We start from the raw sequence: 14,122 nt of genomic DNA on the forward strand, positions 1-14,122 counted from the left end.
TTTTGGAAGCAGCGTCTTAGAAATGGCTGCTCCACCTGGGGTGGGGGGGCATTGCTCAGCAAACCCCCCTTCAGGGCACAGAGCTCTGCCTAACATGGCTTGTGTTGTGCCTCTAGAGTCCTGCTGACAAAGACCATGTGATTGGGGACACAGTGTCCCGCACTGAGGACCCAGAGCCCTTTCTCTGCCTATTGCAGGGATCTGAAATAGTTTTTCAACTCCTGCTGTTGCTCCATCTTGGAGAAGCTGTGCTTGTTCGGGGCTGAATTTGGGATATCAGGACCAGTTCCAGCAGCCGTTGATCATGGTTCTGGCAACAGTCATTGGCAGTGGTGTCTGACCAATGGCTGCAGGAATGGGCCTAGGGAATGGGCTTAGGGACTGCTGCTCAGGGCCTGGCCAGCCATGCAACTGTCCCAGACTGGGTACCCCAGGGCTTCCAGTCTCTTGGGAACCCTGGCTCCCCAGGCTTCCCCTCTCAGCATTGATTCCAAGCAGCCAGTTGGCCTGGGAATATGGAAGCCTTTGGGTTCCTGGCCCAGGACAGTCTGCATGGAAAGGTTAGCCCAGAGCTGTGGACACTGGGATTCCAGGCTCCCAGCTCCATGGCATGGAATCTGGAAGCCCTCAGAGCCCTGTCTTGAGCCAGGGTTCTTGGGAATTCCAGGCTGCAGAGTAGAGAGCTGAAGCTCCCATTCAAGCCAGGGACCCCCAGCTGTGATCTCTGATCCAGAGATAAAGAGTAGAACAATTTCAGGGAGTAGGGAGCCTCCTGGAGGATATGCATAGAAATACTCCACCGCTTCCTCTGAAACAAACAAACAAACAACCCTTTCCCACCATAGCACGAATGACACGCATAGATTTATTTATTTAGGTTACAATAATAAAAAGATGTCTACCTAAGGGTCTTGGTTCCCTAACACATTATTAATAACACAATAATAACCCAGTTCTATTCATATAATTATTTCAATAGGAACTCAACCATGCAGACACTTGTCACACCTTTATCATTGTAGAAAGAAAATTTGCAGCTCGTGTAGAAAACCCCATCAAAGAGGTGAAGTAGAGGCATCCCCAATAGGTAACAAAAAATTGACAATGCTGTCTCAATGAACACTTACCATCTTCCCAGTCAGTTCCACCTTAAAAACAATGGAACAATGAAAGAAATAAACCCACCTACCGATTAGGTAAAAAAAATATAAACTAAAAATCATAAACAGAAGCAAAAAACAACAGTTATTGCACTGATAGTGCAATCCAATTTTGTATTCCCAAAAAGAAGAGTCAGGGACTCCATGAAGTCCAGTAAGGACTTTGATATGGCTACTGGTATTATACAGAAGGTGCTCAGATAGTATGGTGATGGGTGGCAGTATACAATCCTGTGACAGATAAACAGACAGACAGACAAATAGATGCTGATATTATTCATACTGGTATAAATTTATGGTAGCTCCACTGACTCGAGTGGTGTTTTCATTTTCCCCATGCAAATTCCCCTTTGTGTATAAAGAGATGGCAAATCATATGCTCATGGAGACAAAAATGTCATCAGTTGATTTATTTGTAAAGAAACACACATGGGTGGTGGAACTAAGGGTGTGAGGGGTGCTGCAGTACCCCCTGGCTTGAAGTAGTTTCTATTATATGCAGGGTTTATAAAGTTTGGTTCAATGGCTCTCAGCACCCCCACTATAAAAATTGTTCCAGCACCGCTGGAAACACAGAAGGAAATTAAAATTAAAGGAGAAAGATGAACATTTTATTGATCATGAATAACCTCTGTCCAATCAATTTCCTCAGGGCAGCTTTGATCTCCTTGTTCCTCATGCTGTAGATGATCGGATTCATCATTGGAGGCACCACGGAATAGAAAACATCCACCACGAGATCCAGACGTGATGTTGAGCTGGAGTTGGGTTTCAGGTAGGCAAAGATGCCAGAGAAAATAAACAAAGAGACAACTGTAACGTGAGGAAGGCAGGTGGAGAAGGCCTTATGCCGGCCGTGCTCAGAGGGAATTCTCAGCACAGTTTTGAAGATCTGAACATATGACACAATTATTAAAACAAAGCAGCTTAAGACTAAGCATGCACTAAAGGCAATAACACCACTTTCATTGACGTCAGAGTCAGAGCAGGCAAGCTTGAGTAGCTGGGGGATGTCGCAGAAGAACTGATCCACCCTGTTGCCTCCACAGAAGGATATTACAAAAGTGTTCCCAGTGTGCAGGGCAGAGTAAAGAATACCACAGATCCAGGCACTGGCTGCCATTTGGACACAAGCTCTCCTGTTCATCACTCTCTCATAGTGCAGTGGTTGGCAGATGGTGACATATCGGTCATATGCCATGACAGTCAGGATGCCGAGATCAGCTGAACCAAGGAACATGAAGACAAAGACTTGGGCAACACATCCAGAATAAGAAATCACCCTGGTGTTCATGAGGGAATTGGACATGGGTTTGGGGGGGTGACAGAGGTGGAGCCAAGGTCTAGGATGGCCAGATTCACCAGGAACAAGTACAAGGGAGTGTGAAGATGTTGGTAGAAGGCTATGGCTGTGATGGTGAGAAGATTCATCATCAGGGCTGCCAGGTAAATCATTAGAAACACCACAAAGTGCAAAATTTGCAGCTCCCTAACATCAGAAAACGCCAGCAGAAGGAACTCTGTCACAGTGGTTCGGTTGAACATTTTCTTCCGAAGCACATTGTGTGATGGCTGTGGAGAGAAGGAGAAGGACAACAGTCAAGATTAGAGCAACAGAGGAAATTACCCTTATTTCCTTCCGAGTAATACCCCATGATCTGTATGCCAAAGGTGCACAGCGTTTGTCACTTCAGTTGACTAGGAGCAGTGAGTGCTCCTCACCTCCTACAATCAGAGCACTGGTGAGACACAGAGGGTGATGTAATATCTGTTATTGTACCAACTTCTGCGGGTGAGAGAGACAAACTTTTGAGCCACACAGACTACCTCACCCACCTTGGCTCTCTAATAACCTGGGACTAACACAGCTACAACTGCTGCATGCAATCAGACCATAACCCAGGTGTGTTATCCCACTAGTGTCGATTGGTGTAATGCCCTTACAGGCCATGGGGCTGCATCACTTTCCACCATCTGAGGATGTGGCCCAAGGCGTCACTTGATCAAATACATTAAAGACTGGAATAAATTACAACCCAAACCCTCAGATCGAGCAAATATGGCCCCTCAAATCTGTAAAACAACAGAGGAAAAACTTGGGCACAAAACTAAAGTACTAGAACTCCAAGACAGCCTAGTTCTCACATTCTAGTGAAACAGGACAGACTCGCTGAGCATCCTAAATGCCAGAGGTAGCGTGGGCATCAGCTGACTACGAAGCCTCAAAGTTCATCCAGGTTTCCACTGAAGTGGCGAGACTGAGCTGCTGTCTGCGCTGTCCCCATCTACCCCTCAATGTTTAACACAGAGCTGGAGAAGTCTGCCTAGGTGTGTTGGGAAACTTGCTCCCAGCTGTGCTGTAGATGTGCCCTCCGTGTCCTTGGGCAGGGTCCAGGTAGACAGTCTACGACTACCTGATTCAAACTGGACTCCGAGTTTCAAGGTTCTAGCATGTCTATTATGTACAGCTCATATTCCGTGGGTGTCAGCTCTGCTGTTTATTTAGTTCTGCCATCCTGCAGTTATGTCTTTGAAACAGAAATAAAAATGGATGTAACAGAATGACAATGTTTTAAATTATGGTATCATTGGACAATATTAGTACTTTCTACCCTGGTCAATAATGTTCTGCTTTAACTCTTTTTAAAGAAAATTTGGGTTTTCAGTTAAAGAAATTTTTATGCAAGATCTCATCTATCTATCTATCTATCGATCTATCTATCTATCCAAAAACAGATTTTTTTTTAATTTGTGGAGGATTTTGATTGGAATTTTTTTCAGTTTTCAGCAGAAACCTCAACATTTAGGGATTTTATGGATTTCTATGAAAAGTCAAAATTTTCTAATAAAATAAATAAATCTGATTGGCTCTATTTGTTTGATTGAATTAATAGTAAACATCATAAAGAGTTTTAATTGCAGTTCACATTTATGTTCTTAAATTTGCCCTGTGCATTAATAGACTAACATATTTAGTTGCAATAGAAAACTTACTGTGCTGGTCTTTGAACAATTTTTTTCCTTAATTGTGATTCATTTGATCCTCCAGTACTAGAAACTATTGGCCACTATGTATCTATATATTTCCATGCACAACAGTCTATCACCTTCTCTCTCTCATGGAGCCATCACTTCATTATCCAGCAGCAATTTCCATGTTCTGTCACTGGTTCTCCTGAGTTGCTGGGTCCTTCTGTAGTTCCTGGCAGTCAGGGACCCACTCCACAAATGAGCGCTCCCTGCTCCTCTCCTTGCACAGGTTTGGCTGAGACGTTATGGACTAAATGGGATCAGAGCTGAAAGTACCTCCCAACTCTAGAGCTGATACCAGCTTGTGCAGCATCCAGAGGTGGCTACATCCCTGTATGTCCTTGCTCTGGGGCTAAATAGCTGAATCTGGTCTCCAGGGCTGTACGCCCACCTCTGATGTAACCTCTGAACAAGTCACCCTGACAACCTGCCCTAACCGAACCTAACTCTGCAGAGTGGGAATATGACCTGCCCTTGATCATGCACAATGGCAGCATCCCCAGAAGGACTCTTGGCTAAAAACAAGGCAGGTTTGGCTAAGGTATTTGACAAATCAAATATATATATATATATATCAGAGACATATGACCTACAATAGCTAAGAGCCTAGTGGCACCAGAGCCCCAGCTGGCCTTGGACAGCCTATTCCTTCATTAACTCCGCATGATTACCACCAGGGGATAAGAGAATTTTTTTTCTTCCACTGCATCTGCAGCTCTTGGGATGCAGCTACCAAAAGAACCCACAGGCCAGGCTGCCCTGGGTGTTTGAAGTTGGTTACTAAGAGGTATCCAGAGGCAAAGACTAAAAACTTAGGATCAGGTCCTGAGTTGGTGTAAATTGATATAGTGACATTGATTTCAGGGTAGCTAGGGCTATTTATGCAATTGATGACCTGGCCCTTTGATTTCAATCAAGGTTTGGTCAAGGTCTGGGGGAGGGATAGCTCAGTGGTTTGAGCATTGGCTTGCTAAACTCAGGCTTGTGAATTTAATCCTTAGGGGGACCACTTAGGGATCTGGGGCAAAATCAATACTTGATCCTGCTAGTGAAGGCAGGGGGCTGGACTTGATGGCCTTTCAGGGTCCCTTCCAGTTCTATGAGATAGGTATATCTCCATATTTACACCAGCTGATGTTCTGACCTGTTAGAGTTTGCTTCATTTATTTGGAATTGGGGGGACTTTTTGAAAGCCCTTTATGTGTGTGGAGGTGGATAGGACAGTGGTGGAGAAGGAAGCTCCAGCAGTTTCCCCTGAAGACCAGCACCCTCTCCTTCTATGGCCTTCCTCCTAAAATAAAATTGCCACCCAGGCTTCACAAATTTAGTAACTACCTGCCACTAAGTCAAAACTCCTTTTGTGGTGGGTGGGGACTTGTGATTAATTTACTCTTAGTTATGTTAACCAAAGGGTGAGTTCACAGGTATCCATCTCAGCATGTTCTGTGATTCATCCAGTCCTTAGTACCTCTCAGTTTAACAGTGCAAGACAGCCGAAGGAAACATTTTTTTGAGGGGAAGGGTAGGAGAAACACAGGATACCTGCAGAGAAATGACCCCAGATTTAGATCACTAAAACTACCCCATGCCTGCCAGTGGCTCACCAAACTTTAGAGCAAAGCATATTTTAGAACACCTAAAAGAGTCAAGCTTTAAAGAATATAAACTGCTGGGAAAGGAAACTTTCTAGTCATTTTTCTGCATTGGTGCATGCACACTAAAAATGGACATTTTCTAAAATACCTTTCTCAATTTGGCCTCCCCAAAGATTTTTATGGAGGCTATGAATTACCTTTTGTAAAAGTCAACAGATCAAAAGCATTTTGAACTGCATCACATCAATTATTTGACCTCTAGTTCTGCACAAAAAAAAACCCCAAAACAAAAAACCAAAACCAAAAATACCCCCTCCCCTAAAAAAAACACCTAGAAACCTTTTTCATAGCTTATGTCTCAGCAACTCCTAGATTAAAGGACCCCAAATGTGGGCCATATGAAAATGTAAATTTCAGCCATAATGTCCCCCAAAATGGGTTTTCAATTTTTCTGACCACACACACACACACACACACACACACACACACACTCTGGAGGAGGGGAAAGATAGCTGAGACTTTACCTGGAAATGTAATCAAAACCCCAATTTTCCTTTTAAAAACAGCTTAATCAGAACCTTTCTGATCACCCCTAATTGGTAGCTTGGCTTTCCACAAGACTGGGGATCACTAATATTGTCCAATAATATAATTTCAAGCCCATTCATGCTATTACATCCATTTTAATTTCAGTTTTCCAGGGAAGCTGCAGGATGGCAAAACTGCAAAGCACCAAAGCTGAGAGCCCACAGAATTTGTTCTATATATGTTGGCACCTTTACAGTCAGGGACAGATTTGAACCAAGAAGACAATTTCTGTCTGTATCCTGCCCAAGGTCAAATAAGGGGTTAACAGAATTAGAACTGAGCTTTTTAGTCTAGCACTGTATCCTGTGTAGAGCACTGCTGTTAGCTGAGCACAAATGCTGAAGATGGTGCATATACATAATCAGACATAGCCCATCCCCCAAAGGGCTCACAGCCCTCCTAGACAAGGCAGATAAATGGGATGGAGAGAGGGAAAACAGAGGCATGGAGAGGGGAAGTGACTGGCCCAAGGTCACACAACAGCTCAGTGGCAGAGCCAAGAATAGAACCCAAGTGTCCTGGGGGCGACTGACTCGCTCAGCACAGAGGGAAACGATACAACACAGCAGTAGCAGAGGGATGGTAACAGCCCATTATTGCAGTGATAGCGAAGTGCAGCGGAAGGTGCCATAAATCAGTGAACCGCCGAGTAGCAGGCCAACAACATGACATTGGGTGGAATCATCACAGACAAGCTGCCACTTCGAATGTTGGCCTTGCCCATGTCCTGTTTCCATGGGAAGAGGGAATCAGGCTGTACCAGTGGTTTAAAATTTCAATTTCCTGGCCAAGTTGTGAGCCTGCTGTTTACCATAAGAACATACAACTGGACATGACCAGAGTCATCAAATCTAATCCCTTGATATCACTGGCAACTCTATCATACAAACTTGGCAATACAGTTATCAAACTCCATCTTAAAACTACGTAGGCTGTTTGGGCCATTACTCTTCTGGACCCTCCCTCCTCTGATATGTGCAAATCTTCTTCTCATCTCCAGACTGAATTTACCCACGGACAGTTTCTCCCCATTTGTTCTTCTACCAACATTGTCATTTAGCCTCAATAGCCCTTCTCCTTCAGTGGTGTTTGTCCCTCTGAAGCATTTATGGAGAGCGACCATATCTTGCCTCAGCCTGTGTTTTGCTAGGCTAATGAAACTTAACTCTTTTAGTGTCCTCTCACAAAATAGGCTCTCTATCGTTGCAATAGAACAACTATTGTTCCTAAGATTGTTGGGTTGGGGTTGTAATTTGTTCCATATTTGTACTGCATATTATCAAACATATTTTGAAGCAGATTGGCAGAGGGTGGAAATAGATGCCACTCTATTGACTTTCAGGGAGTGTTGACACTTAGGCCAAGAAAGACTTTAAGGCTTGCAAGAGTCCTATGATGCTTTACAGTTCAGAGGAAGCTAACTTTAGAGAGTGGAATTTTTCCAAGCTGTAGCCCTTAGCATATTTTCAGAACTTTTATAGAGATATCTTAGCAATGTTCTAACTACAAGATGTGAAATGAATCAACATGTCTCTTAGAAGGGCATACTTAATGACTCACCAACAGATGTTGAGAGAGCTGGAAAGTTCCAATGGAGCAGGGAACCTTGGAAATAGCCTAAGATAAGAAGTGTGTTCCAAAATGAGAAAATAGATAAGGACCAGAATGACACACAATGAGGGTAACAAGGGTATAACTGCCCTGAAAAATAAGGAGGTAGTAGGGCCCATCTGCAGAGAACTATGGAGAAGTTCTTCCCCAGTTCCTGGTAACTATATGCCTCCCTCTGTGTGTGCCCCAGACATGCCCTGGCAGCTATTATACACCTATGTCTGGTCGGAGTGTGAAAAGATCTGAGCGATGTAGCTATGACAAGCCAAGCCAGGTGTACGCATAGTAAGGTCGATGGAAGAATACTTCAGTCTAGCTGCCATTGCTCAGCTAGGTGATTTTCCTATTAACCCCCCATCCCTCACTATTGGTTGTGTCTACGCTACAGGGTTATTCTGGCACATTTATGGAACCTTAGCTCTGCTGCTATAGTTCCAAAAGTGCCAACACGGACTCTGAGACTGAACTGTCAGAGCTAGTGCCAAAGTTGTTTCTCTCTGTAGATGAACTGTGTGTAGCTGGCTTTGAGCTTTGCTGGAATTAAAGGACTTATGATATGGGATTTTTCTGTGTCTATTTCAGAAGGGCTTGTGAGAGTCACTCTCTGGAGCATTACACAGCTCAGAAGCAGAAGTCCGGAGGCAAAGATTAATTGATTCTGTTGGGGGATTTTCTTTCACTCCTTCCCCTGGTCCTTATCATGCAGATAGCAAGCAGAAGACCAATGTTTCTTAGGGTCAGTTTCAAGCAAGCATGTCCAAAGCTCTAACACCTCAGAGCCTTTGTCCCCATGTTCCTGGTCCCCTCCTTTTTAGCAGGCCCAAATATGCCTGCAGTGCACGCCATCAGTCCCACTTCGTACAATTTATGGTCATATTTCATTTTGGAGGGTCTTGAGTATGGGGTCTACAGTACCACCTCTTTTGTATCCCACGGGAGAGGTAAGGAGTGAGGTTGTGCTTTGGTTAGGAACAGGCATTTCCTTGGCTTTTAGTGTTTCTTATGCCTCCCTCCAACGTTCCTCCTTGCCCCTCCTAATTGGTTTCTTAACCTTGGCTTAAGAGAGGATCCAGGCAGCCTTCCAGAGTATGCTCATATATTACACTCCCACCATGCCCAGGATCACTTTAACTATATGCCTTATCTTTTCTCATTGTACGGTAAGCCCCATCTGGTTGTGGGAAATGCAACACACAGTGTCTTTGTTCTTTGTTCACACATATTAGTAAGGATATAAAAGTATCAAAAGTCAAACAAGCAAACAAAATCCAAAATTCTATCTCAGACTAACAGGCCTACATGCTAACAGATTCATCAATTTCCATGCCAAAAAGGGACCATTGTGATCTTCTAGTCTGACTCCTGCATAGCACAAGTCTTAGGTTCTCCTGCAGTGTTTCCTGATTCCAGCCCAGCTTCTGTGTTTACAAAGTCATTTAGGCACCTAAGATGGAGACAGGCACTTAATGTGCTTTATCAAAGCTCCTATGTGAACTAGGTGGCTAAGTCCTGCTCACTTTCAATAGCAGTTAGGCACCTAGTCTACTTAAGTGAATTGTAAATCCCACTGGGCACCTATTAGAACAGTTAGGTGCCTAAGTCCTTTTGCAATCCTGGCTCTATCTCTATCTTGTTAACTTCCAAGGCCTGGGGTTTTCCTGAATTTCAGAAATATTAAGCCTGTGATTTGCAAAAAGAACCCAATAAAACAAACCTTGGGTTTATATGGCCACTATGTCACCATCTGCAAATCCATGCAGCATGAGACTGTAATTGTCTGTAGCTAGGAAAACATAGGCACTTACAGGGTTAGGCAGCAGCTGAGCAGAGGTTTTGAGGATGTAAATTTTTGACTGAGGTATCTAAATCCTTTTGTGGATCTGACCACTGCTCAGTGGGGTTCGGTTGGGACAGTTGGTCTAGAAATGAAAGCAATTGCTTCATCTCTTATCTCCCAAGCCAGCCTGTCCCTTCCTGCTCTGAGATGTCTGTAACAGTTACATGGAAATGGGATATGAACTGAGACATCATGTCCTTTCACAGGTCCAGTGGGGGCTAAGGCCAGGGATTGTCCTGCTTTCTAATGATTCCTTATTGGGGCACAATCTAGTCTCAGGCCTTGACACAGCATTAAGCTTCTGAATGGTGTTCAAGGGACATATCAGCCCGAGGATTCAGGTACTTATAGCAACCAAAGCAATCAGAGTGAGAGAATTTCCTAGGAAATCCCCATGAGGAGTGCAGAGCTGTGATTATCCCCACTGGGAATTAGCAGGGGAATTATTGAAAAACATCTTATTAGGATGGGCCAAAGTTATCCTAAGTTCATATCCATTCATTTTCATGGAAAGTCACCAGGAACGGGGTTGGCCCAGTAGAGGGACCTGCAGCACCTTGTGCAATTAGAGTGGGAACAAAGGGATGTGGGTGCTGCAGAGTCTGGAACAATACAGTGAATTCTTACTCCAGGCTGTGATCTGTGCCAGGGCTTCTCAGAGTGGCTTAAAAGAAACAGGTGCCCATTGACTGAACAATGCGTGTGACCCACTTAGATCCTGGAGACCCTTTCAAATATCCCAGCCTTCATTCAGAAAGATTTCTAAAAGCCCCTTGGTATTTTATTTTTCATTGCTCATCCTAAGCCTATATGGCCAGATGATTAGCCCAAGGGTCTAAAGTCTTAATTTTTTCAATAGAACATATAGAAGCCCTGGAAGCAGCTGTGCAGTCTTCCCTCACTCACCAGAAACATGCCTCTAGCCTCCCCAGGAGGGATCTTTCTCTAGATGTCAGAAGCAAGGGCTTGAACCTGGCTCTCCCTCCTTCCAGACAAGTGTCCTAAACATCAGGATGGAAAAAGTCTTGGACTTTTCCCCCAGTTTTTCTTGTTGAAACCATTCAACTTTGTCTAAATAATTAGCTCCTCATTGAGACAAAGATAGTGACTCTGTAGCCAACAGTTGGGGGTCCTGTGAGAGTCCCTGTTTTCCCTAATTCAGAGCACCCCAAGCCATGAACACTTGGGCTGTTGGCTCTGTTGGCTCTTTCTCCAGAAATTCCATCCTGCCAGAGGCAATGTGTAAGGGAGGTATGAGGGTTAAGTATCAGAGGGGTAACCGTGTTAGTCTAGATCTTTAAAAGCAGCAAAGGGTCCTGTGGCACCTTATAGACTAACAGACGTTTTGGAGCATGAGCTTTCGTGAGTGAATACCCACTTCATCAATGCATGTGAGGGTTAAGTGCCACCCGAGATTGGCCTGCCAGGGGCGGGGAAGGAGAGGGGCTCTATCCTTCTCTCCCTGTGCCTCCTTCCGGAACCTTTCGCTGCTTTCCCTGGTGAGGTGAGTGTGTGTGTGTGCATGTGAAAGTGAGTGTCCCAACCAGGCTCTCATGGGCAGAAGCCTTCCCTCCTTCATCCTCCCACAATTAAAATGGGATGGGGAGAGCGCTGTGGCCACGGGTTGGATGCAGGGTGCAGGAGGGGTCATGGGGCTGGGGAAACACATGGGGCAGTCACACGTTCTCCCCTTTAGCCTGGGGAGGCAGCTGCCTGGCAAGCCCCATCTACCAACTGCCCTGTGAGGTGGACTGCTGAGGATTTGTGAGCCTAGCAGCCAGGCAGTTGTGGAGCAGGTTGGCTGGCAGCTGGAGTGACAGGACCCCAGGGGGAGACGCACTGGCCAGCTAGATAGCCTGACTTCCTGTCTGGTGTTGTCAGTTGTTGGCTATGTCTGTGTTCTTGTGACAGATTTTCATTACTAATCTGCCCGAGGCCCACAGTTGTTCAGGCTGGGGCTACAGGATCTTTTGGGGAGGAGATGACAAAGCACACACCAAGTATCTAAATTTTTAAAGCTTTATTGACAAAATAGAAAATAACAGTGGAGAGTGCTGGAAATGCTTCCAAGTCACTCAGAGGAAGGAAGAAAACATTAATGCCCCAAGTCCTAGCCCACTTTCATATTCACATATGCCCAACCCAAAACTGGCCAAGCCTGGGTGTAATGTAAGAAGAAGAGCAGAAGAAGGGGAGAAAAGGTGGATGGAAGTGCTGTCCTGGGCCCAAGTCATCCAAGAATCTGCTGTGTTCTCTGATTTGCTTCAGCTCTCAGGAGGGTTTTTAAGTCCTGGGTTCTTTTGGGGTGCATCTCCTTCAGGAACCTTTGTTCTCCATGCTCTGTGTACCAGTTCAAACCAGCCTTCCGCAGCTTCCTCAGCTTTCCCCAAAATACATCAGCTTCAGGTCCATGAGACAGTTCTGTTTGTTCCTGATTGGCCTTTGCCATCGCGTTCCTTTCCCAGGCCCCTGCATTTCTTTCAACAACTCTCCTTCTCACGGCTAGTCCAGGGGGTGGGGGTGGGGGTTGGACTTCCCCCTTCTGTCTTGGCAGGTAGCAACTGGCCTTAGGATGGAGTCAGCTTCTTATATTCAGACTGAGCTTGCAAGCTGCAGTGTCAAGTTAACCTGTTTTCTGCTCTTCTTCTTTCTCCCCCCTAGGCCTCTCGGACTCTGCAAAGGAAACTTCCACTCTTCACTCACACACCTTTGTCCCTCCCCAAAATGCTTTGCGATGCTTGCAACTGTGTTAGCAATAAACAGTGCTGATCTACCTTCCCAGGGGACTCCCTGAGGGAGGGGGCCATTGGGGTGTTTCCTCCTCTCTGTGTGCTGCATTAGCTCTGGGCAAGTAGCCAGATCTGATTGAACTGCCCTAGAAGACCACAGACTCAGTTCAGAGGCCAAGGCACTTGGCCAGGTTTATTGTCAACGAAGAACAATAATAGCACCCCATAGATTGTATAGGGATACTAAGACATGTATGCCCATTACAATGGGCCGCCTTCTCCCCTCTCAGCCAGACAAAGACACCACCTCTGTAACCCCTCTTCTATACATTGACACAAACAAGTGACATATTGCCCTTCTGACATATTTAGTTACCACCCTTTACCTTGTACCTGTTGGTTCGATCAAAACATCTCTATCCATCATCCTGTCATCGTGACCTTATCCTTAGGAGGGGTTGGTGTGGCCCTGTATCACCTTCAGGGAGTGTGTTTATACCATGCCTGGTATCGGGGTGTATTGATACCGTCCTTCTGGGGTGAGTGCACTGTGCAAAGCACTTCTTTGGAGTGTTTCTGTTTTTGCAGCACTAGCCCTATTCTTGCCAAGTTCAGGTACCAGACAGTGACTCTGCAAGCAAGCCTCTGTTTTGTAACAAGGCCTGAGCCTGACTCTTGCTAGCTTGGCTTTACATCAGCAGGGTATGACTTTTATTTAGGCTTTAGCCTGAAACATAGAGCCTGGTGTAAGGGCTTTCTCCTTCTCCTACACCTGGTTTCCATTGAATGCTTTGAGGAAATTGACACATTCCCATAAACAGCTTCACCTCTGTTGAAACTGCATGATCTGACCAACTAGACAGAGAGAATCATGAACAGAAAAATTGGCATCTATCTATCTATCTATCTATCTATCTATCTATCTATCTATCTATTTTAGGGCTTTATAGTGCCACCCATCATCATGCTACCTAAGCACCTTGCACACAAAATCAATAGCTATAGTAAGGTCTCTAATGGACTTCATGGAACCTTTGGTTCTTCTCCTTTTGGGGTAAAAAAGCTCTGCCTAGGAAAGGAGAATTTGGAGTTTTATATTTGTTGATATTTGTTTCAGAGAGTTCCAGGAGACGGAACTTGGTCACGGTGGTCTCAGCTACACCCTCTGTGTATGTATATATAATTATATACATGGTTGGACATTTGTATGTATATATAAATTGTATGTATATACAATTATATACACGGTTAGACATTTGTATGTATATACAATTATATAAATTATATACGTGGTTGGACATTTGTATGTATATACAATTATATAAATGGTTGACATTTTCCTTCTCAGTTCATTGTGTGCTGCCTCTGTGAAGGGAAGGACAAGGGTTAGGATTAGAGTGCTCCTGACCTCTGATAATCAGATCACTTGTCAGATGCATTATCAAGAGTGTTAATTGCCCTAGTTCTCTTACAGTCAATGGAGCGTTGTCCATTCCCGCCATCTGAGGATCTGTTCCAAGATGGGGCTCAATGCAATGCAGCATAAAAATGGAATAAAATTACATCCCGAAT

At 44.7% G+C, this 14,122-nt stretch overlaps 1 pseudogene; it reads right to left on the reverse strand.

Annotated features, from left to right (window-relative positions):
- Nucleotides 1-1,749: 1,749 nt before the first annotated feature.
- On the reverse strand, nt 1,750-2,729 carry LOC127031321 (olfactory receptor 14A16-like; annotated as a pseudogene).
- Between the last annotated feature and the right edge of the window lie 11,393 nt (nt 2,730-14,122).

The sequence above is a fragment of the Gopherus flavomarginatus genome, chromosome 11 (assembly GCF_025201925.1).
Source record: "Gopherus flavomarginatus isolate rGopFla2 chromosome 11, rGopFla2.mat.asm, whole genome shotgun sequence".
NCBI lineage: Eukaryota > Metazoa > Chordata > Testudines > Testudinidae > Gopherus > Gopherus flavomarginatus.